Raw genomic sequence first — 24,765 nt, 5'->3', positions numbered from 1 at the left:
AGACCACTTCATTAACAATTCTTTAGCACTGAACTTTGCAGGGGACCCAGCTGAGGCAAGGACAGCCTGACATTCAATAATGTTAGGAAAGGTAGAGGGATGTGGAAACAGAGGAAGACCATATTCTAGATGGATGGACTGTGTTAACAAAGTCACGGGTCTGAATTTATAGGACTTAAACACAGCAGTGGAGGATAGGTAGTCTTGGAGTATTTTATCTACAAGGTCTCCATGAGTTGGGATTGACTTGAAGGGAGTTAACAACAACAACAACCAGTTATGACATGAGCATAGCAGTGGGCAGGCTGCTGCAGAATTAGGATGCATAGGCAGTTAAGATGAGACAAGAAGGGGGCATAACAGATGATGTGTCAAGGCAGAATCATACTATGGCCACAGATAAGTTGAGACAGGATCAGGACGTAGGTAAGTCATAAGTGGATCTGTAAGTGAAGGTAAGTAAGGGCCCCTACTTTTGCCCTTGGTCGGTGCTGCAGCAGCCACACGCTGTGGCACCGACCCGCTCCCTCAAAAGAAGCCGCTCTAGGCAGCTTCTTTTTAGGGGCTTCACAGGTGTACTCGCATGCCATGATGATACCCCTTACGCGTCATGTAAACGGGGGTGTGCCAACATGGCACACAGGCTCCGATAGTAGGGCTGGGCGCATGTGGACGCTCAGCCCTACCGAGCCCTACTTTCAGGCCCAGGCCAGTGCAAAGCCCTAAGTCAAGAGAAATAAGAAAGCAGGTGGGTTACAATCCAGCAACCAAAAGTGATCCCCAATTGGAATCAGTGGAACTATAGGCCCTGGCAAAGGAGCATCCAAGCTCTACCTGTTCCTTCAGGAAAGGCTGAGCACAATCCCACCATATGAATCCAACTCAGTCTTCAAAAGCCCCTTTCCTTGCTGCTATATGTGAGGCTGGAGGAAGAGCTGCTCTTTCATGTTAAAGCAGATACAGGTGGGGCCTGTTTCTCATCTTACCCCACAGCCAGTCCACTAATCTATTTCTTTAGCCTGTCCTCCTCTGCTCTGGTCCTGTGAGGTGAGCTCTTGGATGCTGGAAGAGTACAGTTAGGATTTCTGGTCTATCCTCAGAAGATCTGCTGTTATCCAACACTATTCAACTGTCCAGAGGAATGAAGCAGCAGCCACTATCTCTCTAAGCTCTTCTCCTCCCTGGCTAAAATGTAGGGGGATTTTCTTCTCTGTTGCTTCCCTCTATGAACTTGTCATCTCTGGTGCTCTTTGCTTCCTCTGACCTTTCATCAGCTACCTCCTCTTGCTCAGCATATGTTAGCTTTTCAAATGCCTGCTTACACTCCCCCAGAGTTTTCCTTATGCCAGATGGCTTGTTTAAAAGCATTTTAGTAATAAAAAAACAACCAATGTATTCTTGAACAAGAAACACCAGATATATTCATAAGGTTAGTAATTCCTATAAAAAGGTCATTAAAACATGAAAACTGCTTTATTTCCACCATTTTTCAGCCAAGGCTGAGAAGTACATCATGCCATAAATCTGCATGAGATGTCACAGGATAAACAGCATCAGAATTATTATTGACTAAGTCAAAGTACAGAAGTCATCTGCCACAAAATTATCTAACAAAAGCCTGGTACAAGCCGCCCCAAAAGGGCTGATTGGTGGCAGCCTGTTTGCCTGCAAAGGGGCACTACAGCAGCCAAACTGCTTGGCATCCCTCCACCCCAAAAAGAACCCAGAAAAACTGGGTTCTTATTAGGTTGGCACACACATGTCATGCGTGTGCCATTGGTGCACTCTTGATGTAAGCAACGCGGAGCAACGTGTATACACTGCATGTCTCTTTCATCATGATGGCGGTGCCCATGTGGACGGGACGTCACCATGATGCCACTGCCGTTAAACTCCAGGGTTCGGGAGCATATGGTTAATGCACACTCCTGAATCTTATTACTGGTGCCGACACGCCCCTTTTGGCCCATCTGTCTCGTGCCAAAGTTTAATTTTGAAGCTTTGTTTGCCTTTTTTGCTTGCTCTGTGATAGGTGTTATCAAATCATTTCTGAATTAATGACTCACAACAAGAAACCATCATAAAGATTACTTGTTCTATATATTGTCCCTCCTTCCACCCTTTGCATGAATCAAATTTGTCCACATTATGCCTCTCTCCTTCTCAAGAAAGCGACAACAACCAGGTGGGAACCTGACATAATAGGCTAGCACATGGCCTTGTGAAACATTTCCTGCAGTCCTTAATCTACTTTTTCCTAAGGCTTTCCTGTCTTATTGACTCTGGCAGAGAGAGAGAGAGAACCAACTGGCTATTCTGAGAAATAAAATATTTTATATATCCTCTCATTCTCTCATTTTCACATTGGAGAAAGAGTCCGCCATCCTCCAACAAATTCTAACAATCTAAATCAATTAACTCATTAAAATGTAGCTTTAAATTCAGCATTAATCTGGAAATCTATGGAGTTCAGCTTCGTTAGCAAGAAATCTAACTAACTGATAAATTAATGAACCAATTCATGGATATTTCCAAGCTTCCAGTCTTTGATTTCAATTTAAGCTCTTTGCATATATGTTTATGTATTTGAATTATACACAAGTGTGTGGCCATTTAGAAATGGCTACTTGTCACTAGAATATTCAGTTCATGCACTTGGAGGCCCACAAATCCAGCAGCACTGCTTTTCCACACCTCTGCGATCACAGAAAATCTGTTTATTACTCTTCTAGAAGCACATCTTTACTTTTTCTACCTTCCATACATCTGAACAAGAAATTCCAAGAGGGATTAAAGAACTCTAGGACTTGTAATTTCTTCAGATGCCATAAAAGGAAAGACACATCTTTTGTAAAGCTCTCCGAATATGCTTTACAGTGTGCTCTTAGAATCTGCTAGGGCATGGTTACCAAAATCCACGGATGCCCTTAAATAAAATGGCATAGTAAAATGGTGCCCCTTATAAAAAAAATGGCAAAATCAAGGTTTTCTTTTGTTAATTTATATTTTAAAAAATATTTTCAAGTCATGGATGCTCGAATACATGGATACGGAATCCATGAGTATGGAGGGCTGACTGTAAAACTCATCTATAAGTCTAGAAATGTTAATTAAAAAATTGGCCCCAAAATCTGGGTCAACTTATCCACAAATCAATATTAAGTACTCTACTTTAACACTTATCCAAAGAAAGGAATCATCATCTTCTTTGAGTAGAGCGGTGGAAGGCAAGAAATTAGTCCATCCTGGGAATACCTACAAGAAACACCAGCTAGGTGTTATGCCTGCCAGAATTTGGCAAGTTCTTTGGTATCATTTTCCTTTGCTTTGTCCTGTACCAAATTGTACCTGTTTACAGCACTCATTGCTTGGTCATAGAATAAAACTGATTACCAGCTGATTTTGTATCCTTTATATAGCCAAGAAGGCAACAAGTCTTTGTAGTAAGTCTTCTGTTTTATGAAAGGTAAAGTAATAAAATATCTTTGAATGACAATAACTTAACACAGGGACACAACTGAACAGAGAGCGCGAGACAGGCAAACGTCTTGAACCATCTTCTGCTGCATCATTTTGCTTATGCTGCAAGAGTGCTACAAAAACGGCAGTCATGGTTTGGCTATTGGCTTCACTGCACTAAGTCACAATGGGATCTTTGTTCATCTCTACTTGGTACCATTTGAACTTCATGATTCATTAAACTGGGGGCTGCTTCCTGTAAGGGCCTCTTTTTCTCCTACTTTTTAAGGCAAAAGGTTGCAGGAAAGAAAAACAGCCCTATTGAAAAAACGAAAATGGACTGTTGGGAAAACGAAGACTTGTATAAATTAACACAAACTCTGGAGCATGAATTATGACAATTGAACCAAACTATATGTCTTCTCTTTGTTAGGTACAATGTATAACGACAGAGAGAGAAAACAATTTAGAGAGGACAATTATCATAAATGAGAATCATTTAAAGATTCCCTGTTGGAAATGCAGGATATAATTTTGTGCTATGAAATCAAACAGAGCAAGGGAAGATGCTTTGGGATGGTGGTGATGGCTTTTCAACTACATCTTTACAGAAATGGTTTCTCAAAATTCCCCACCCCATTAGTGATGTTGAGGAATAGTCACGTATGTGCAGTAATGATCTCAATGGGATCCAAGTTTGTTGTATTTCCTTTCTTTTTGTAGTTTCCTAGCAGCTCTCTCAGTTCATTCAGTTCACTAGTTTGTGCTTATTTGTTTTCCAATACATTAAAAGAACACCATTGTGTGAAGTGTTAGGATAGCACAGAGAGCTGGAGCTTAATACAGTAGATCTAGGGGTTGTGAGGTTTAGATTCTTGTAAGGCTTTGATTTCTTTGTCCGTGGTTTTGTGTGTGTGTTTGTGTGTGTGTACCTATATATAGATGTAAAGATAGATAGATAGATAGATAGATAGATAGATAGATAGAGATATATATCATTCCTACCACAATTTCTTCTAGCTATGTGAACTCAAGAAAGGAAATTGCACACCAGCTTAAACCATTTAGGTAAGATAAGCAATCCAGGAACAGAACTGGAAAAGTTAATAAAACAGAAAAGACACAGAGCAGAAATCCTGTGGCATCATATCCAGCAGGTCCTGGAGCAGCAATTTTCAAGGTATCTCAGAATTTCATTGCACTAACAACTAACATCCGGCAAGTTCTGGTACTGGCTAGAGTTTGAGAAGCTTTGAGCTGGACAGGAGGAGGTGGCAGGGCAGAGAGAGTCTGCAAACAGCTGCTCCAAAGCATCAATAGGGCCCAGCTCCTTTCTGTGTCTATTTCAAGGCAGTGTCCTCAACCTGAGATCCATTTATCTGAAGACCAGAGAAATAAGCCAGAGGCCAAACCCTAAGATATGGTAACTCTATGCAGAACTTTACATATCTATCTTTGTACCAGTTTACCAAGCTGAATATAGCCCATAAGCCATCTAATATTGCCTGCTAGGTGGTTGAGATCTATTTATGCGCTCACAAGAAGCCAACAAGGTTTGAGGTTTATTGAACAGCCTTCAACTTGGTGTCCTATCAAGGAGGCCTGGCCCCCTACCTCCTCTATTTGCAAAAAGAAAATCTTCCCCACTGATCAGATCAGATGCCAGACAGTCTACCACTGCTGAAAACACTGAAAACAACCCTCTATTGTGAGTAATGAGGATTAATTTTTATTCAGGTACATGGAATTCAGAATGGTGCCGCAGGGCAGTCATAATCAGTTATTGTTTCCTTGCCAGCTTATGCTATTAATTTTTTGGTTTGTTTTTAATGAACTGTCCAGCCTGCTTTAGCTAAGGGAAATACTATGGAGCTGCAGGATAAATAGTTTGTGACAGAGTTTAATTGAAATGTTGGCATTACAATAATGGAGGGTGGTTGGAAAGAGAAGCAGTCAAGAGAAAAGTGGAGACATCGTACTTCACACATACATCCTTATAGATTTTTCCAATTCCAAAGACCCCTTCATGGTTGATGTTTCAGATTCAGAGATATTCTGTGGTTTTACTAAGAATAGACAGAGCCTTGGGAACACAAGCTGATCATGTTAGTATAAAATAAACTGCAGCTTCTAACTATAAATATCTATCTATCATTTGCTTCAGTTTGGTGTTGACAAGATCTGCAAAATTCATATTTTTTCCCTATTCACATTGGAAAGAACTTTAAGGTTGTTATTTTTTCCCCCAAATTAATATTGAAGAAAGAGAAACTGTCAGATTTTATAACTCCTGATAACAGTTAGCAATTGGGCATTATTTCACCCGTGGTTCTTTTGAGAGGTCATGAGGTCCTTTTACACATTTCAATGTTTTGTTCTCTAAAGCACTGGATGCACTTTACCACAGCAGGGAGAACCTATGCATTTAAGGCAGTTGTGTTGTGGGATACCATTGGCTTCCCAGGGAACTTTGGAGGGCTGCACACATCCCATACTGTGCTATCCACTCTCAACTTGCTTTTAAGAGTACCAACATTTTTTAAAATATATATATATATATATATTTAAACCAAAGATGGTCCCCAAGTCCCCCAAGAGCCAGAGAGAAGGGAAGATCTTGTGCTATGCAGTTCAAGCAATTAAACCAACAGAATTCAGATGCTTTCAAATGCTAGAGTGGGTTTTCTATTAGTATCTCCAGTTACTTGTTTCTGCTGTAAGCCTTCAAGCCGTTTCCGATTTATAGTGTCCCTAAGGTGAACCTAACACAGGGTTTTCTTGGGGATATTGTTCAGAAGTGGTTTCCATTTGCCTTCCTCTGAGGCTGAGTGCAACTTGCCAAAGGTCATCCAGTGGTTTCTATTGCTGAGTGGGGATTTGAATCCTATTATCCACAGTTGTAGCCCAAGGCTCAAACTATTTGTGTCCATAGGGTTACTTTTGCCAGGGATCTGCTCTCTGCCACATTTAACATTTTATAAAATGCAAGCTCTTTCTACCCTGGAAATGAAGGCATTTGCAAATTTTGTCCCATTGTTTAAAATGAGTGGAAATTCTCCCTTAACTGCACTGTCCAAATTTTACAGGTGTAACTATTTTCACTGTGGCGAGGACCATATTGTACATTTCCATCATGAACACAGGAAGCCATATTTCACTTCAACTATTGCTCCATCTATCTCACTATCATTAACTCCAGCTGCAGCCTTCCAACATTTCAGACAAGTTTCCAAGCATTACCTGGTAAACCTTGACTTCTTCCATCCATAATAATAATAACAACAACTAGGCCTGAACTCAGTCAGCTTTTGAAGCCAGAGAAGATCAGTTTTATTCCCAATGGTATAATGGTATAGTGCCATATGGGAGTTGAGATAACTGTAATGCAATAGAAATGTTTTGTTGTTTTAAACTCATTATCTCTAAATGATGTGGCATCTAGAGTATTTGATGTTTTTAACTTGTTACCTGTTTTATTGAACCCTTTCATGTATTGTTATCTATTATTTATATGTATTATGCTATTATTTCTTAGATTGTATGCCATGGGCAGGTTTACTCTTATCTATGTTATTGTTTGTATGTACAGTGCTGTGTAAATCTACAAAGCTACATAAAATAATAATAATAATAATAATAATAATAATAATAATAATAGAGCATTCCTTTACATATTCAGATTTTCATCCTTTGCATCTTCATTTATACTGGTCAGGTTATGATATTTTCTTTCTATAATATCAGCTGCTAAACCCTTATTGATATGCACAGAAGCACATAGTTGGGATCACAAATATTTCTGATTAGAAATTCTAGACAAGCCTCAAAAAATAGTCTAAATAATTAGTAAATTAATAGAGGCATATTAAGACCAATCTAGAGAAATCAGGAAAGCTGCTTTCAAGGCTCATGCACACATATTTTAATGATGTTTGCTACATAATATTTGCCATTTTCCTCTCACCTTAATATAAGAGATGTATTTGCTATTTCAAAACTCCTCACTCCCTTGGGAGAGTCTCATTTACCTATGGTGAATCATCTTTGGATATGAGTTAAATTCATGGATGTGTAAAATAACTGAGCTCATGATCCTGCTTCAGTGGAGATAGCTATGACATTACGCCACTGTTATAGTTACTTCTGTTAATACTACCTATCAAAAACCTACCTTACAAGCTAGGTAGTGCCCCAGCTTAAAGGTTTGCAAAGTGCTGCAAATATAGGTACATATTTCCAGTGCTTTTCTAGTTATGGGGCACATTGATAGGCAGCAGTAAAGACCTCTTAGGTTCTTTCTGCAGCTATTTCAATGCACTGTGTGATCATGGAAGCACTGCAGTCATTATTCCCCAATGTCTCAATACTGGAAGCTGTTAGATTGGGGCATTAATGACTATAATTGTGACCTCCAAAAGTTGGCAGATCCTAAGTCCACCTGATGATCTCATAAATATTGAACCAGATGCCAGTGAATGGATACTGAAGATCAAGAAATATCCGGAATGGGCAATAAGGTAAATATTATTAAACTGAATTATTTTTACCTAAGGAATCAGCTTTATAAGTATCCAACAATGTCTATGTAATCATGTTATTAAAGTTTAGTGCAATCATATGAGAAATTACCTTTGGAACTAGTATTTCTAACTAAATATTAACATCTGGGCACAACCAAAATTGCCAGGCAGAAAAAATTACAGTGTAGCCTAATGCTTCCCACAGACATCCATTCAAATTTTGACTCGTCAATAAAGAATTGATCAAAAGCATTGATTACACTCATTAATAGAAGAATAGAAGGCTGAAGCTTAGAGAAAAATAATGATTAAAAAAGATTATCCTAAAGAATAATTTTAAATTTCAAAGAATCAAGTTCAAAACCATGTCTGATAGAGGAAGCAAACAGTTCCAAACATTAATTTCCAAGGGGAAATGGGCATCTTTGTCTAGTGGTGCCTCTCCCAGGAAAATAGCCATTCATCAATACTAGATTATGAACAGAGAATCCTAATCCAGTTCTTTAGTTCCATGGACTGGACAGAACCAGACCTACATGGTTGTGTGTGTTGTTTTGTTTGTTTAACCTCTGTATTCTGCAATAGGAATGACTAGGTATCATGAATCTTGAACAGACTGATGGAACATTTTTATCTGCATTTTTTTTTAATCAACAATCATTGTTGCCTTTAAATATTTCCTGACTACTCTTTGATGACTGGATACTGAAACAGGAAATTTACATTCCTGAGGGTGAAAGCATTTCAGATCAGATAACAACAGAAATGAGACAGAGAAGTACCATATGGACAACCAGGTTCACATCCCAGTCAACAAAAGTGCTGCTTGTTTGTTCATCTTTGCACGGAAGCCATTGAAATTCCATTGTGGACATGCGAAATTGTTTGGGAAGCTTCTTTGATCAATCATTACAGTCACTAGCTTTCATGTGTGAAAATCCATGAGATGCTTCTCAGAACTAGATTGTCTGGCTCAATGTTTTGGCCTTGTTCTTGACAAATCTGAACAATTCCTATTCTTCACATTGTTTTTTGATTTCTCCAAGTGTGGGCAACATCTCTAGGTTATAGTGTGGCAATCCTACATCAAGCGTCCCCCCAAATATTCATCATCCCATCATCTCAAAGAGCTCCATTTGGCATTTGAAGTCACCTAACTCCACAACTTGCAACAATAGGTAGTGAGACAATTTGCTGGTCAAAATTGGTGGTGGCTGCTGCAAGGAGTAAAGGAGTCTCTATCATATCCTCCATCTCACCGAAAAGGTGCATGCATCCAGTGCAAACAAATTGCATTGTCTACAGAGAATTAGGGTGGTGAAAAGCATAAGTTCTTTGGGTACAAAGTACAAAAATCAGTTTCCTTTAGTAGTTTTAAAGTATGAAGAATGAATGAATGAATGAATCTTTATTTGTATACCGCTATTCCAATGATCACAGCGGTTTACAATCAGTTAAAATATGACAACAACAAATCCAATAAAAGAAATCCCCCCACATTAAGCAATAAAATACAACAATAAAATATCCATCATTCAATCACCTCTTAAAACCAATTAAAACTAATAACACCAGTAACCCCAAAGACATCCATTACATTACAATTACAACAACATGAAAGGAGAAGAGTGGAATTAAGGGACATGGGGGAAAGCAAGGCGGAAAAAGTGAGTCTTTAGGTTTTTTCTAAAAGACTCTAGGGAGGGGGCTGAGCGGAGCCGAAGTAGAAAAAGCCCTATGTGCAGACATCACATATCTCATATCAGGGACTCTCAAAAGCTGTTTCCCACCCGACCGGAGAGTGCAGGGCGGATTGTATGGGGAGAGGCGGTCCTCCAAGTACCCTGGGCACAAGCCATTTAGGGCTTTATAGGTTATAACCAACACCTTGTATTGCACCCGGAAGCAAATTGGCAGCCAGTGTAGGTCCTCCAGTACCGGTGTTATATGACTGGCTCTGGAGGTACCCGTAACCAATCTAGCCGCCATGTTCTGAACCAATTGAAGCTTCCGAGTTTGGTACAAGGGTTGCCCCATGTAGAGCGCATTACAGAAATCGAGTCGAGAGGTTACCAGTGCATGTACCACTGTTTCAAGGTCCCCCCGGCCCAGGTAGGGTCGCAGCTGGCGTATCAGCTGAAGCTGATAACAGGCGCCTCTGACGCTTCCCAAAAGATAGCAACTACTACAAGGAACAAAGAAACACTGAAAGTAAAGCCTGTGATAGTTCTGTGGTGTTTCATTGTGCTCTGCCACTGATTATAATGTCAGTTTCTGAGCTTTGGTTTGAGCACACTCTAGACAGTGAGGTGAGAGATCAAGTTTTGGAACAATAACATTTTCAGAGAATAGGACAGAAAATGGGTAGCAAGTTGTGGGCTCTTCATCTGCCATGGTAGATCACAAGCACATTTTGATGTTCTTCAGTTTTGAGAAGCTCCACTAGCCATTGGCAATTGTAACTGAAAATGTCAGGAGGATTTGTAGTGGTACTCTGATGTTTAGTGATCATGCATGTACTTCAGGGGATCTCATCATAAGCCTTTTCCAGCACATAGAATGTGATGGAGAGAGCCCAGCTTAACATAAATATCTGCAACATCAATGTTGGAATGATTCTTATCAACGAGGATGCTGTGTTAGATCAACTGTGGACAAAGTTAGATCATCCATTGACAAAGTAGATGCAGAGTGGGAGGCATGCTCCCTGGACAGATTTTGCAGCCCTTGGCCCTTCATGACTTCCAAGAGTGAACATCTTCTTTGGGAAGAACTGTTTCTCCTTTATAAGAGGAGAATGTCATTTAAGAAGTTTCCAGGACTCCCGCACATTGCTGAAAATAATAATAATAAATCCATATTTTGGCAGTCTTTGTAGCTTTTGGAGAGTTCCTTGTCCAGAAAAGAAGGTCCCCAAATTGCTGCAATTGCACCCTATTGGTGTAAATCCATACAAGGGTCAGAGGCATATCTTCTAGTAGCTTTTCAAGGTTTTAAGATAATCCCCTCCAGGGGTATTAAATTCCATTGACAAAGATTGTGCATATGAAACTACCAAACTGGGAAAATTACTGCCAAAGGATACAAACAGAGCTTGTTGGCTTAATATAATTAGGCATAAGTGGCCAACTTTGTACGTTGTTCACGTTAGCCACCATTATCATAATAATGTTTTTCAGCAACAGTTCTCTAAGCCTTTCATTAGATTCATGAACTGCCCTGCATCCTAAAACATGTCCCTTTACAAACATCTTGTTGCCATCTTCATCAACATATCTCACTGTTCACAACTTCTTCACAAACTGTCATCATATGTGCAGTTCAACATGGCAAAATAATACCTTGCTTTGAACAATCTGTTCTGTATGTCATCTAACATTCCTCATCCATAAGGACTATTCATTCATTCTGAATGGTTTCCCACTCTAAAAAGCACTAAGCCTCTTTTGAGATATTCACTACAGATGTTCACCTATGACCACATCATAATAACTGCTGTGTGATGGAGGGAATTTGACTATTGTTCTGTGTGAGCAGCTTATTCAGAATGCCAAATTGTATGATACCAGTAAGACCACTATGCGTTTCAGTATGCCCCTCCAGGGCTGAATGTCTTGATTATAATCCACAGACACTCTACCTTGATAGATTTGTTCAGTCTATTCTGAAATGCGTTTTTCTATGTACTTGAAGCATGTGGTGCAATGCTTGGGTGACTTTTCATACTGTATAACAATTCCACACGAATGCTTCCACTCATTGGTCCTGGTGTTCTCAAGTGAAGAATCGGTGCAAGCATAGGAAGCTTCTTGAAAGTTTTTACAGCAAAAAGATATGTTGGTACTAAAATAGACAAGGCAGAACCTTTTTTACTTTCTATCCACTGCCTAAAATGTTTTTAAACAAAATTTTCAATGTATTATGCTTGCTTCCATCTAGCAGAAACACCAATTTCCTCAATTTCACTTGGCCCACTGGAAACCCCTGTATTTATGAATTCAGGCTGAAATACAGGACCAGAAGTAAGGTTGACAGGTTCGGATTCTTTCCCTTTTACTATTTCACTAGACCTGTCAGCTCCAGCATGAATGGAACTTGGATAATCAAATGTATACTACAGATATATTTGGGGTGAATGGTCCTTTTTCATTTAAAAAAAGCAGCAAGGAAAGAAGGAGGTACAACCTGGAACATTGTAGTATATGGTGTATGTCTTTTGGTTAGTGAGGGAACTTTGGAGCAGAGATTACAGGGCAGAGACTTAGCACTGGATCAGGCATGCACTGAAGACAAAATAAAAAAATATTCCTAACTCATTTACTGCTTATGACCAAAGGTCATTGCAATACATTCAGAAGACAGGTCCAAAAGCACAAGCAGATATATGTGATATACAAGCATTTATTATACCATATGGAAGCACAGAAACACCAGAATATTATTTTCAGTATGTCAAGAAGACTTTTGAATAACCCAAAATTGTATTAAAGAATTTGTTATTCACTCTCGGCCCTTTCCATAAGGGCTGCAAGGGGAAGCCTGGGAATAGCACATACTCTCCAACGTTGGTCATTTCACAAAGTCAGTCTAGATTAACTCTTGGCCATCCCTCTTTTCCGTTGCTATAAAAATGTTCCAGTTTCTCTCTTCTTCTTCCACTACCCCCTTTTGTCCTTTGCTTGCCTCCACCAGTGCAAAATGAATCTAAAGTGCAGGGGTAATATTCTTTGCATTAAGTCAGCAAGGGGAAAGGTGAGAAGAAGCAGAATCCTGTCCTTTCCAATTGATTCAGGCAAAACAAACGGCTGCAGCCTCTCCTAGCTTGTACAGTGGGCCCTTTGTATACACAGGGGATCTATTCTGGATCCCCCTGAATATGGCAAACAACGTGGCACCTCAAGTCCCATTGATTCCTATGGGTGCACGATCCTGTGTGTGCACCATTTTAACTCCCCAGGCTTGCTGTGCACAGAAGCTTAAATCCATCTATGGCAATCCCACCTATGGCACAGGTGTGCTGTATGGTTTTTTCCCCTCATTAATAATGTTTGCCATCTTAACCATAGTCTGAGGTTGTTTGGCTATACCTGTCCAGGTTTTCATCTGTGAAATGCTGGAGAGTATAATAGCACAGTATGTTGCACTGCTATATTTCCTACTCCTGTAAAATCCATACACTATCTGTCAGTGATGCTTTGATAATGTGTCCCTGCATGGCAGAGGGTTGGTCTGGCTGGTCCTTTTGGTCCCTTCCAACTCTATGATTCTATGAGTCAACAAATCTACACCTAAGTAACACTGCAAGGGCCTGTGTTTAGGTGTGGAAGTCCTGGAACCATTTTCCCCTAGGCCCACCAAAAGCAGCCCCCCTGCCTCTGAGTTAAAATTGCTACAGTATCACAATTCTTGGCATATGGATTAAAGTTTTCATAAAAGAGATGCACCACAAAGATTACCATCAGTCTAGGATTCTTCTCATCATTACATTTTTGTCTGTTTTTGAATATCTCCATCCCTAATGAAAGGCAAGAACAACATCTTACCAGAACTGAAAATAAACCAAATATCCTGTCAAGACATTTATATAAACTGGAATTGAGGATCAATAAGCGTCTAGTAACTAGTGCCTGTATTAGTTTTTCCTCACCTCTCTACTAGTTTCTTCTCCCTTTTTTTAATAGTGGCATCTATAGAAGCCTGATAATATGCTTCGGTTCCTCACATATTGACATTTCAAGGCTGTGATCTTTCTAATGTCACCAGGAAAGAAAGAAAATATATAATCAAAATGAATGGATCTGTATGTACAGTTTTCAGTGATGGGGCTGCTACTTTTTCATTGTTAATGATATGATCTTGTAATTATTCTAGAGAACACAGAAATAAGCATCTCTGTTTGGCATGAGATTAAGAAGCATTGCCGGGGGAGAAATTCAGTTGGTCATCTTAACCAATTTAATCTGAATTTCCTGGGCCAACGCACAGACAAGAATGCAATTGTCCTCTAACATTTCAAATTTTCAGAATTTTGCAAGGTAGTTCTCTGATCCAACGCCGTTGCCGCTGCCAAAACTGGGTACAAAATTAGTACCTTGTAGGTAATGGCACTTAAAAAAACAACGTATCAAGAGAAACAAGCTGGCAAACAACCAAACACATGGATACGCTACCTCTCCTGCACAAACACTTTGCAACACTGATATGTCATCTAGTTGAAGGGAATGGAACATATTAAAGTTCAGTCCCCATAATTCCTGGCAATGGGTCATACAGACTAGGACTGGTGGGAGTTGTAAAGCAAAATCATAGAATCATAGAATTCAAGCACCCGTAAGTGCCATCCAGTCAAACCCCTGTCTTGCATGAATACACAACCCAAGCACTCTTGGCAAAGGGCCATCCAGCCTCATTTTAAAAACCTCTCAAGAAGGAGAATCTACCACTCTCCAAGGCATTGATATGTATTCAGCTTGCTTACCTTGGTCCAGTTATTCTGTCTATCTTTAGCCACCAAATATGTCCATTGACCCTGAAAAGATTTTGCTGCCTTTCAAATCTCTACATAAATTAAAAGGATGCCCATTGGTTTAAGTATCAAAACATGTTCAAATCCTTGATAGTATGATTTATCTAAACTGGCAAATGAATGTCGCACACACACTCTCCTGTGCAGATAGCTAGCTAGATTTTTTTTCTCCCAAAGGGATATCACAATGCACAGGCCATTTAGCTGACAGAAATAAGATTATCAACACTCAAGGACATTCTGAGCAAAAATGAAGTAGCTGTCAAGCAGAACATTACTGCCCTGACTATAAAACAATATGAATGAGTCAGCTAAGCACTAAGCCATGATGTCAAAGGCTTGTGCACTGCATTATGAGCATCAGAATTCAGGCAGGAATTTTAATGCTGCTAAGGAGACGGATACTGGCATGATATCTGTTACAGTCAATGTAGAAAAGGTTGGACATGTCTAAAAGTGAACATTTTTAGGTTTCAAGAGAATGCGTATGCAATGAGGGAATATCATGAATCTGCAGACTAAAAATAAAGACCAGCCAGCACAATGGAGAAGTGAATGGCTGCAAGATAGCATGATTTCCCTCTCATTTCTCATGGCTGTAATGTCTTTCAATTCCTAAGTTGGAATCATTGTGGCTAAATTGTCTTTCGGTGTGGCCATTTCACCAGGTGAAATTCTGTCAGGACATACTCAGAAGTAATTGCAAATCATGCCTTCATATGTACCATATGTACTCCATATATACTCAACACCTCCACCTGCAATGATCCCCTCCCTACACCATCTACCTATCTTCAGGCTGAACACCTGCACTGATCACCAGTCAGCTGTATTGTTGCAGTTGGCAATAACAAATCTAAGGTTTGGTAGTAAAGTGCAACTTCTTCTTCATATACTTCTTTTCCAATTCATTTTGCATTGCATTGAATCATCATTTGTAATACTCTATATTTTTCAATCTCATTAATTGACCGAGATATTCAAGTTTTCTGGGAATGTGAACCTTTTATCCTTAGCCATTTGATAACATTTAAGGAGTGAAACTGTTATGCACCATTTTGTCTTTTGTGTCCAATTACTATTATGACTATCTTTACCACTAGTATGTCATCTTGAATACTCATCTTAATCACTCAAGATGCACAATTTTCCTAAACTCTTTGAAGTCTAGGTGCAACCAATAAAATTATCGGTGGTTGTTATTATTATTATTATTATTATTATTATTATTATTATTATTGGACTGAAGCAAAAGGTTTGTCCAAAGAGATTGAATGGGATGTTGTGAGGAGATGGAGTTCAGGTTGAGAGTACACATGCAGTTTTGTCAGCTGAGACAAAGTTTAGGAATAGCCATCCAGCCTAAGAGGAGGAGGCTGGTAATAGTTTACATACCATTCTGAGAGGAGTATGGTAATAATTATATATAAGACTCCTTGCCAACCTGGAGGAGGGAGCTTGTGAAAGTTCAGGAAAAAAAGTTAGCAAACGATACAAATGAAACAAAGAGAGCCAGGAATGAGAACCAGACTCATAATGTTGTATTTAAAGAAAACCACTGAAATAAAAACAATTTCATGTTGATCCAGCGCCTGAACTTATTTTGCCAGGGGACTTAATGATTCCCAGACACATACCTATAAAAACACAAGCACACACATACTTCGGTAGTCATATTATTTCCCTCGAGACAATGAACTAGTGAGTTCTTAGAATGAATGGAGCCTCCCGGGCAAGAAATGCCAGGCACTGGGTTCTGTCACACCATGATTTGTAACTCATAAAAATACAAAAAATAAACTGTAACAAATGCATACCATCCCTGATCTATTATAAATTTATCCTTTTCTTCAACACCTTTATTTTGTGTGTTTCTGGATTTTTAGGTTCTCTTCAGTTTTCACCAAATGGCACAACCAGACTACAGTACTCAACCAACCTGCACCAGGAGATGCACCAGGTAACATGAACACACCTGATCTGGAGTGGGTCTACACTGGCCAGAATACTCCAGATTGGTCCCAAAGTATTCTGTTTCCATATTCTATATTCTTCTATAATACCAGGACAAAAGCCAAGAATCTAGACTCCTTGTAGAATATGAAATGGCCAGCCAATGTCATCCAAAGACAACAACATCTTGTAAAACTAACAATTTATAGAATGAGCTTTTATGGATTATCTTCAGATGCATGGAGCGTTTATCAAGAAGTCCAGGTATAAATATAGTATAACTTCTGAAAGGTAACATTTCAGAAACTGAGGTCACAGTGAAATTAAATACAGAATTATTAACAGTGACTATTTTAACACTAACTCTGAGCCATTTTAAACTATTGTTGATATTAAAAACATCCTTAGTGCTAGATAAGGCAATTGACACAAGTGGTTTGGTAAACATTCAGTTTCGTTGGCAATATATTAAGGCTTCCTAATGAACTGTAACTTAGCATTGTTTTATGCTAATCTCCTGTTGAAGTACTTTTGCTACCAGACAGGCATGAGCAACTGCCAGAGATTACTTACTTAATCCCACTCCCCCAAAAACATACCTCCACAGGGATCACTGGAAACAATTTTGCCACATTCCTAGCATTTTCTTGGCCATTTAAGGCCTCTGAGAGGTTTATTTCCCAATAGCAAGCCAATGTCTGGGTCATTTCTTGTTGGAAATAGGCTTATCCAAACCTCATTCAAAAAAGGCCGGAGGGAAAATATGAAATTACTCCCCGCACTGCCTTGAAGATGTTAGAAGATATTTGGAGCTGATTTTTAAACCACTTTTGAGAGTCCCTGGGGGGCACAGAAATGAGCCTGGTGGCCTTTATGCAGCAATAGGTCCCATTTCCCCTCTCCTTGCTTTAAAATTAGTAAGACAGTATCCTACAGGGTTCAAGCATCCTTCTCTTAGACCATCATAGAGAGCAGAAAAGAAATTGCAAAAGCAAAAGTGAGACTGAAAAACATCAAGAAATGTTATGATGACACGGGCTGCATCCACACTGCAGAAATAACCTGATTTGACACTGCTTTAACCGGCATGGCTCAATACTATGGAATTCTGGGAATTCAGTCGCTCTGCTCTGGTGCCACAACAAACTACAGTTCCCAGAATTTCATAGCAGTGCCGAACCAGATGATTTCTGCGGTGCAGATGGAGCCACTGTTACCCTGTGGAATATGAACATGGCAATATTTTCTGCATACATTGGCTTTTCAAGTATAAAGTTTTGTGATCTGACTTCTTACCTTCACCCATTGGCAACCAATGCTGACTGAAGTACCACATTCTGCCCATTTCAGTAACTCAGCAGTACATGGGGAGTTTTTAGTTCTGCGCTGCTGAGTATCCAATACACCAACTTTTCTGCAAAAGACAAACCATAAAACAGTTCAGCTGAAATGCCAAGTAATGGTAAAGGCATGTTGAAGAAATAAAAAAAGGATTTGTAGAGATGGAAGCACTCCTGTACACCAAGATTAGAATGGACACCTAGCCAATACAGACATATTACTGGGGGAAGACAGTTCCACAATTAAAGTGACAGAGGCTGTGTCAATATTCCATTACCTTCAAGACCAAACATAAAAGAAGATGTGCTCTGGAAGCAAGGAAGGCTATAAGAAAAGGTGGGGATGAAACAAAAACCATTGAAAGTCTCTGTGCAGCCAATTTGGATGTTCTGCTGGCTCAGGGATTCTTAAGCACTCTGAGGCGAGTTCAAAGAAATCAGGTATATCCCTACACTGAGCAGAGTCTTGGATTAGATGTTCCTATTCTCCCTCTATGGGCCTGAACAGACAGGCCAAAATAAAACTGCTTCGGGTCACTTTGGAGGTATGCTGTTTAAGTGATACATGCATCCTAAGAGGCTGGAATAAAGCTGCTTCAAGTCACTTTGGAGGTATGCTATTTCAACGACACGCACATCTTAAGAGGCCAGAAGCTCTGCCAAAGCTGCACTCCAGTCCTTCTGGCCTCTTAAGAAGTGTGTGTCATTGAAAGAGCATACCTCCAAAGTGACTTGAAGCAGCTTTATTTTGGCCTGTCTGTTCAGGCCCTATGATAATAAATATCAAGAAAAACATGGACCTCTAGCACCAGTGTTGACTATGTGTTGAGTTCCTCCTTGTAACATCTCTAAAAATGTGTTCTAAGTCATGATTAATTCCCTTTAAAATATGACTCAAACATTGATCAGAATGGAAACTGCAGTCAAAAAAATATGGCCTGTTACAGACTGCCAAAATAAAGCTGCTTTGGGTCTCTTTGGAGGTATGCTGTTTAAATGATGCATGCGTCCTAAGAATCCGGAAGCTGCACCAAAGCTGCACTCTAGTGCTTAGGAATGGAGTGTGGCTTTGGTGCGACCTCCGGACTCTTAGGACCCATGCATCATTTAAATAGCATACCTCCAAAGAGACCCAAAGCAGCTTTATTTTGGCAGTCTGTAACAGGCCATATATGAAAACTGGGAATGGGGAGGGCAGCTATGAAAGAACTAAATGAGATCCTAAAATGTAAAGATATGCAACTGAACACTCAAAATAGAATCACCCAAGCCATGGTATTTCCCATCACTATGTATGGATGTGATAGCTGGACAGTGAACAAGGCAGATAAAAAGAAAAATCAACTCAATTGAGATGTGGTGCTGGAGAAGAATGCTAAGGATACTGTGGACAGCCAAAGACAAACAAGTAGATCATATAACAGATCAAAGCTGATCTCTCCCTCGAAGTCAAGATGATGAAACTGAGGTTGTCATATTTTGGCCACATCTTGAGAAGGCATGACTCATTAGAAAAAACAATAATGCTAGGGAAGATAGAAGGTAGTAGAAAAAGGGGAAGACCTCACTCTATATGGCTAGACTGAGACAGGGAGATCACAGGCCTGGATTTGCAGGATCTAAGCAAAGCAGTGGAGCATGGGGGAGAGGGGGTTTAATGGAGATGTTGTATGCACACAGAGTTGGGGTGAATTCAAAGGCAGTTAACAACAACAACATAGCCAATGATAAAGACTGAGAGTTAGGAAATTTACAGTTTCTGAATGTTGGGCCATGGCCTTAATTGGCATCATACTACAGAGGCATAGACTTGAGGTTTATGCAATCCACCTAGAGGCAGCTATGAAACAGCTGTCAAGAAACAGAGATTGCCTAAATATAATAATAATAATAATAATAATAATAATAATAATAAATTATTTTTATCCAGCCTCTCTGCACAAGGCAACCGAGGTGGCTTACAACATTAAAAGTTATACATTACACATCCCTCCACTCCCTCCCTCTCTTAAAATAAGATGAAACAATTTACAATTAAAAGCATATTAAAAGTAAATAACAAACAATAATTAAATAACCAACAAATAAAACATAACAACAGCCGATCAGGGTCAGTATACTGGTTTTTCTTTTTGGTGGCTGGGCGTCTATTCAGGAAAGGCCTGCCGGAAGAGATTTGTCTTAACAGCTTTTTAAAAGCTGTTTAAGGTGGTTATATGATGGATCTCACCCGGCAGGCCGTTCCGTAATCTGGGAAATTACCTGTTGCAGTGCATGGAGCATGTGTTGGAATAATATGGATATACAAAAAGTGTTTGTTTATATAGAAGGATCCGATGTCTCCCTTTGCTAGGACCTTCCACTTGTTCTAAGCCTAGAGGGATCAGTGGCAGAAGACGTCATTTACTATTTAAATATTTAAATTTAGAGGAAAATATCCAGGGATGTTTGCTTAGGATGGAGGGGGCATTGTCAATTCATTACAACTTCCTCAGGATACCTTCTCAAGAAGATTCACTGGGGAAAGATATTAGAAACTTCATTGATCATATTCTGAATTAGCACATTTGTTATACTTCTGCTCTTTTAGATAACAGGCACAGGGGTTGTTCCATATCACCATTTGCAAGTTTCTTTCATCAGCTAACACAACTTACCCTATTTCAGTTTGAACTGTTCAAACTTTAATTACTACAAACAGGAGAGGAGAGGGACTTTAAGGTGACCAATAAAGTGTTCCTGTTGTCCAACTCAAATTTATATAGTGGCTCCTTTATCCAGACGCTTAATGAGATTATCCCTTTCCCTTGTAAAATAAACCATGTCTTAATGACAATGTTTATCCAAAATGGCAGCCATAGCAATTTTGAAACTACTGGTAGTTTATATGAAACAAAAAGAAAGAGAAGGGAGGGCGGTCAAACACGCTCATTGTCCGCATGGTAATTCCTTCACAGAGACTGATGCTAAATGGATAGTCATGGGTCCCAAGAACCAGCTGAATCCTGCATTGTCCTTGCATGATAAAAAGATTAGAAGCTGAAAAGCAGAGGAACCGAATCTCACAGCTTCTTAGCCTGCACACTGAAAGGACCATTGTACCATCCTCATAAATCCTCAGCTCCCTAGACACTTGACAACTAAAGCAATGGACAATAGAATTCTTGTGTTGAACAAAACATTCCTTGTCTGCCAAAGGGCTTATCTGCTTAATTTACAAATGTCTTTCATTGTCCCCAAATAATTCCCCATTAGAAAAACTATTATAAGGAACTAACTAAATAAATATTTACAGCTTTGTGGTAGGTTTGCTAGCATGAATGCATCAATAAAAAACAAAACAAGGAGCATGAAAAAAATGAAACTTCTGCATGCTCCCACCTTTTTCACATGTGCCTTTGCACCATGTATCAGGCTCCGCTTTACTGTGTGGAGAGCACTAAAACTCACACACACCAGGAATGGAAAGGCAATACTTGCAATGCTATAATATATGAAAAAGGTTTCTGCATATGACATGTATTTCAGTAATTTTGTTGTAGTATGTTCACCAATCTCACCCTCCTTGCATTTGAATTCTCCTTTGCATGGTGCAGACGTCTCTCTCTGTTTCTACCTCTGTCTCTCTCTCTCTCTCTCTCTCTCTCATTCTACATGCAGTTCCCTGGGCCTTTTTCTTCTTCTTTGCACACAGAGTCCCTAAGATAAAGATTTGTTTAGGGAAAAATGGGGAGGGGGAATGCCTCTCAATGGGTAGTGGTGGACAATTTTGCCATGTAGTTTTACTCCACTGGGCTGCATTTTAAACCAAGGGCAGGCCATTTTTTGTTTTTGTTTTTGTAACATGAAATACAGTGGAAATTCATTTTAGATCACTTCCTCTCCTGTGTCAAGAATAGCCTATGGGCCAAAAACATGCTGAAATTATGCATCACATTTGGGAATATTTGAGGACAAAATTTGTGGGTGCCCCCAATTTGGAGGGCAAAAAAGGGTTGTTTGCTTGTTTGTTTGTTTGCTTAGAATCATGGAATCATTTACTTGGAAGAGACCACAAGGGCCATCCAGTCCAACCCCCTGCCATACAGGAAATCCAAATCAAAGCATCCCTGACAAATGGTCATACAGCCTCTGTTTAAAGACCTCCAAGGAGGGAGATTGCAGTGCCCTCTGAGGGAGTGTGTTCCACTGTCGAACTGCCCTTACTGTCAGGAAGTTCCTCCTAATGTTGAGGTGGAATCTCTTTTCCTGTGTCTTATTCTCTGGAACAGCAGAAAACAAGCTTGCTCCCTCCTCAATATGACATCCCTTCAAATATTTAAACAGTGCTATCATATCACCTCTTAACCTTCTTTTTTTCTAAGCTAAACATCCACAGCTCCCTCAGTCATTCCTCATAGGACATGGTTTCCAGACCCTTCACCATTTTAGTCACCCTCCTTTGGACACGCTCCTGTTTCTCAACATCCTTTTGAATTGTGGTGCTCAGAACTGGACACAGTGTTCCAGGTAGGGGCTGACCAAAGCAGAATACACTGTTTCAGGGGCAGTGGGATGTAGTCCTCTAAGGCCTCCTCTGGGGATGATGTGTCCCCCATCCCCTAACTCTTGTCTGCCGTTCCATTAGTAGGATGTATATTCTTCTAGAGTTATTTTTTGTTGAAGAATCTCAACAGAATGCATAGCACTGTCATTTGGATGTTAGCTTTCTTTTCAAATGATACAATGAGTAATTTAAACAATTTTCTTCTCAATGCGAGAAGACAATCAAACAAGGCAAAGAAGATAGCCAAAAACTGCAGTTTTTATTATTATTCACTGTTTGGGACTTTTTCTGTAGATATGTATATGTGCTTGTTTGTGGTGAAAAGAGCATTGTCTGTGAAAGAAGCAGACATTTTTGCACAGAAAAAAAATATTTTATGGATATTTTCTCCACCTTTTGGAAGTGGACATACTATTATCATGGGAAGCAGAAACAGAAAACTATGACAGGTAGCAACACCTCTAAGGCAGAGGAACCAAGATCATTCATGAATGATCAGGGCAAAGAAAGGATGCAGACAAAGAAACAGTCCCAATATTAGAGAGTCAAAACACCTTGAAAATATCCCAGGAACAGGCATTCCAGCTATTCTATTTCCAGCATTTCCCATCAGCATTCTCTAGCACATTTTGTCTTTACCAGGCTACTTATTTGCATCTCAGCCATAACAGTGGTTTCGAGTGATTTGGAATATTTTTGAATCATCAGAATTCCCAATTTAAAAAAACAAAACAAAACACTGTTGATCTTATAATCCTCAAAATCATCCATATATTCCTTTCCTGCAAACTGCAAGATTTTACTAAACCTCCCCCTCCTCCTCTGCCTCCCCCTCCTTCCTCATTCTTTCATTCCTGACATATTCAGGGTCCTATTCTTGCTTTCCGCTGGCAGATCTCCATGAACCCACTTGGCTGATTCCAAGCTTGGCAGGGAAAAACTAATTACTTTCAGATAGGCTTAGCTGGGTTGAACATATCCAGGGCTCAATGAAAAGTCCCCAAGTGACTGCGATGGTTGAGGATGACCTCCTTCAATTTTGGGTTGATGAGAATGCCTTGTAGTTGAGACTCTCATGCATTTTGGCTCAACCAAAAGCATCAATGAGAGTCAAAAAAGTATGTGGGCTAATATGACTGAGGAGTTTTGTTATAAATAGTATGTTCTCTGAAGAAAGGAAGTACATGTTCACAAATGCATAATTGATTATATTGTCTGGCTCCTGCACATTAAAGCTGGTGTTCAATGCGTCAAAGTTTATGAATTATTTGATTGTCTTTTCATCTGCAAAGTGCAATACAGTGCACCACCAGCAACAGCAGCAACTACTACTAATAATAATAATAATAATAACAACACTAATACTAATACTACTACAACATTGTCACCATACATTCCAACATTTTACAAATGAAAATCAGGCTCCAGGTAGCTGATTATTTATTCCTGCACGACAGGCCCCTGTGCTCTTGTCCAACTCTATGATTCTATAATTCTAGCCAAGAATCATCAGACAGTAGTCAATATGATGAAAGTAATTCATTAGGAAGAACACAAGGAGATGGTGCAGCAGTTTGCTTTTGACTGAGCCTATTGGGAGGGGCAAGATTTCATTTTCTCATCTCCTTATTAAACTTTAAATGACTTTCCCAGGGGAGAAGAATGGCATGAGATATACAAGAACAAACAGCCAGTCAGTGTGAATTTCTTCAAATAAAAAAGTGTTTCATTCCCAGAAGGAAACTCCCTTTGTCTGTAGTATGTCAGAAATTTCCAGCTCCAGCTCTCACCATCATACCCCTTACTGAAGGGATTGTGCTGATTTTGATCATGAGCAATCTCATGTCAGGAAAGTGCCTTTGGCTTCTCCCATGCTGAGTCATCTGTACTTCTTAACATTGTATGGCTGGTTTCTTGCACTAGAGCGCACCTTTTTGGCTACCTCCTTAAAACATCCCTTTTTGATATTAATTTGATATCCAGAGTCAAAGAATGGTGACTGAGGACTGGATCTTGGTGACTGAATACTGGATCCTGCATCATCTTTGGTGATGTAGAACTCCTACTCCAGTATTAGAAGAATAGCCCTCATTTTGGTGTTAATGTACTTCATGGATCTTCATGGAAAGATAGAAATGGAACACATCTGTGAATGGCTGTCAGATTGATTTCGTAATCAGGCTACAAATTTTATCAGAGTCCTATTGCCCCATTCATTGATAAAGCCTAGCATCATCTCTCCATAGTCATAAATGGTTGTTAAAATGAGCAGAAGAGGATGTTTGTGTTTATTCCACATTGTCACCATGTAAAGAAGTGGATGAAAACAGTATCACATCCCCTTCCTTCCCTTTACTCTCTCATGATAAAACAATAAGCAAGGTTCTATTTGCTTGATGTATGTTTTATGGGAGGCATCTT

At 39.6% G+C, this 24,765-nt stretch overlaps 1 protein-coding gene across 2 annotated transcripts in view; it reads right to left on the bottom strand.

Moving 5' to 3' along the window:
- Window positions 1-24,765, bottom strand: part of CDH11 (cadherin 11) — a 94,824-nt gene that overhangs the window by 37,544 nt on the left and 32,515 nt on the right. The window contains exon 2 of one of the 2 annotated variants that reach the window (XM_089476900.1): window positions 17,755-17,872. The exons of the other annotated variant lie outside the window; for it this stretch is intronic. The gene's annotated coding sequence lies outside the window, so the exon portion shown is untranslated. The remainder of the gene's footprint in view (window positions 1-17,754; window positions 17,873-24,765) is intronic. 2 annotated transcript variants of the gene reach the window in all.

This window comes from Sceloporus occidentalis, unplaced genomic scaffold (genome assembly GCF_023333645.1).
Source record: "Sceloporus occidentalis isolate IW3139 unplaced genomic scaffold, rSceOcc1.0.p SCAF_10, whole genome shotgun sequence".
Taxonomy (NCBI): Eukaryota; Metazoa; Chordata; class Lepidosauria; order Squamata; family Phrynosomatidae; genus Sceloporus; species Sceloporus occidentalis.
The sequence above is the reverse complement of the archived record's forward strand: the minus strand, read 5'-3'. Positions and strand labels throughout refer to the sequence as shown.